The 3,189-nt window shown below is 41.9% G+C and overlaps 1 protein-coding gene across 1 annotated transcript in view; it reads right to left on the bottom strand.

The window, feature by feature from the left end:
• The window catches only part of ARL14EPL (ADP ribosylation factor like GTPase 14 effector protein like), a 12,995-nt gene extending 10,723 nt beyond the window's left edge, over positions 1-2,272 (bottom strand). The window contains exon 1 of the mRNA XM_026649213.1: positions 2,195-2,272. The gene's annotated coding sequence lies outside the window, so the exon portion shown is untranslated. The remainder of the gene's footprint in view (positions 1-2,194) is intronic.
• Positions 2,273-3,189: the final 917 nt, after the last annotated feature.

Here is a 3,189-nt window from a genome sequence, read left to right as displayed (position 1 = left end):
ATCCTTCCCCATCTGTTCGTGGCTCTCCCGGAGTGCCCCACACTTGGGGTCTCCGACACTTTGCCATGGAGGGTTTTTAAGTCCTTTATTTGGGGTCTCTCCAGTCATTTCCTCCTGGTGGTGGACAGTGTCTCAGGTTTCCCCCAATCCTGCTGCAATGGTCTCTCAAGGACCCCATCTCTGTGGGGTGGTTGTCTCCACACTGCTTAAGCCCCTCCCCTTCAGGGATCTCTCTTGGGACCCTTCGGGGAGGGGGCGAGGCACTGCTCTCTACTTTACCTGCCTTATTTTTCTCCTATAAGTGACTGCAGAGACGAAGGGAGCTGAAAGAACCAGCAAAGAAGGTGGACGCCTTCAGCCTCCCTGCTTATAGCACCCCCTGCAGGGCAAGAGGAAGAAGTTGAGGCATAACAGCAAAAGCACTTGAGAAGTTGCCTTGCAGTGAAGTGAAAGGGGGGCGAGAAGAACAAAAGGAGCTGCTCCTTAGCCAGATCTCTAACTCAATGGTTCTAATCTCAACCTTTTCCATACCAGGACCTTCTTTTCCCTCCCTCAGGACATCCCTCCAATCTAGCCAGGCGTTCAAGCTGCATTCATGTCTCTTTGGATTTCCATTTTGAAATCTGTGTACAAGGAAAGCAGTCAGTTCTAGTCCATCTCCTCCTATCCCACCTCCCTCTCAAAACACTGACCTTGCATACAACTTGATGGGAATAAGTATTTCATTGCTGTGAACATGCATTTCTGAATGTTACCAGACAATGTGACCTCTGTAAAGGATATAATGTTTGCTAACTTAAACAGACGGAAGACAGCGCTAACTGACTGAAGACAGAATGGGAGAAGTAATGTAAAAAGAGACTTGGAGATGTTGTCAAGGAGGCAGATGTTTCTGGTCAGAAAGAGCATTGCATCAGGAAATGTTTGGAGTTGGAAGGCATAACATTCATTTATGATTTTTATAAAGGAAAATGTTCCTCTTTGTTATTTCAAGGGTTTATTGTTACGTGTTATTCATGGGTCTCGCAGCCTGTGCTGTCTAAATACTTCAGCTGGTAGAAGATATGGTGAGCAGAGTTCTTAATAGTTACAGGCTGCTTGGTAGCTTCACAGTGAAAGTACATATTCATTTTAAATTACTTTTACATAATTACAAGATTCTTAATAATATTAGTCTGCTCCATTAGGGTCACACTGGTGTAAACAGGGGCTGAATTTAGCCTAAACTATTTAAGTCTGATCACTCCTTTCATTGGACCAGTACAGAGGAGATCCTCCTCACAGATCTACACCCATCCCCCACAAAAGATAGATTGGGCTCAGCTGTTTCTGTAGTACCATCTTCCTCCTGGCCCCAAACCTGCAGAGAGCTCTGTGGGCCCAGGGATCAGCAGCTGATGATGATGTGACACATACATCATGCCTCTCTAAACTCTACAGGAAATTGAACATAAATTTAATCCAGCATGAGAATGAATGAATTTTTCCACAGCCTTTCTTTGCACTTGGAAATGCTTTATGTGAACGTGGGGGGGGGGGGAGGGTGTTCTGGGGGTGAGCCACCATTTAGTGATTCCCTGGCAGCAGAGTTCCAAATGGAGTTGGGCTTCCTGAGAGCAGGAGGGGACTCCAGAGCCAGCATGGAAGCAGAGAACATATGCAGGGATACCCCCTGCCTCCTGAGGTTCTGCCAGTATCCTGGAGAATCCATAAGATGTAAAAAGAACAGGAGTACTTGTGGCACCTTAGAGACTAACAAATTTATTAGAGCATACAGACTAACAGACTAACTGCGGATACAGACTAACACGGCTGCTACTCTGAAACCTGTCATAAGATGTAGAGACAGAACAGTGGCCCATTCTATGGGAAGAGTGGGGAAAACAACCCTCACCATCCCCCAACAGAACAACAAGGCAGACACTCTGCAATAGGCTCCTAGTGGAGATTTTGTCCCCCACACATCCTTTCCCTGGTTATTTCTACCATAGCAGGATGTAATAGGCCTTTTCATTGGGTTTGAATTCTACAGGATGATCTATACAATCATTTTTTCATTCTGGGCTTCATCTAACAAATAGGAGAGGTGTGCGAAATTCTTCCTATGAAAAATTGCAGTTTGAAGGGTTATATTTCCAACTCAGATCAGTTATTGAGGAAAAAAGGGTTTTCAAAAATTTTAAATTGTACTTACCAACCAAACAGCCTGGCACACAGAAGAAAGATTACTCTAGGTTTACTGCTGCACAAGTGCTCTGATAGTGAGATCCTGACATCAGCCAGAGTGACTGAAACAGAAGACTAAGCATCAAAATAATGGTCCCAGGAGGACAGCGCTGAAGACAATGCCAGGTAAAAGTCTTACAGGACCTCATCCTCACCTCATTATTTACAGTCCTTAGCATACAACACATAAAACTGAGAAATCCATTTAAACTTGGATGTGATTCTTCATTTCTTGTGTGCATGTATCTTCTTTATGGTATATATACACCATGCAAAACTCTTTTAGGCCTTTTTTTAAACTGAAAAGTAACCAATAAGACCACAATAATTTTTACACTTTTAAAAAAAGGTTGCTATAAAGAAAACAACATGGTAATAATAGGACAATATTTTACTACACTAAATAAGTTACATAAAACATCTTACAAACTAACAGCCACCTCCTGCAGCTTAAAGTCATCATTGAAGTAAATAGACTTTCCCCAACTCTCTAAAATGTTGCAACTCTCTCACACTTTCATTGTTTGCCTTTGATTTGTAGTTTAGTTTACAATAAGACCAAAAGTAACAATTCGCACTGATTGACACTTTGGGAAGTTTTTCAAATTTCCAGTATATTAAGATCATCGATGACTTTTCCCTGTCACTTTGAGAGAACAAGTTTAAGATGATCAAAAACCCGTCAATTTTAAATATTGACAATTAGTCAGTGTACTGACATCATGCTAAATTCTCCTCTGTGGTGTGCAAACAAATATTTCTGGTAAGTCCAGCACAAATCTTGGAATCTTCATTAGCTCAATCCATTCCCTCTTTAAGGCATTTGCTACAGCTCAGCCTTAGAGCAAGTTAATTTAACCCACTGTAAGTTCCTGGTTATATTATTTTCCTTTCCTCTGACCATTATTAAAATGAAATGCTGACATAACATTTAGAGGAAATAGTTTACCAAATGGATTTAAA

Source organism: Terrapene carolina, unplaced genomic scaffold (assembly GCF_002925995.2).
Source record: "Terrapene carolina triunguis isolate 2854851 unplaced genomic scaffold, T_m_triunguis-2.0 Scaffold69, whole genome shotgun sequence".
NCBI lineage: Eukaryota > Metazoa > Chordata > Testudines > Emydidae > Terrapene > Terrapene triunguis.
This window is presented reverse-complemented; position numbering and strand designations above follow the sequence as displayed.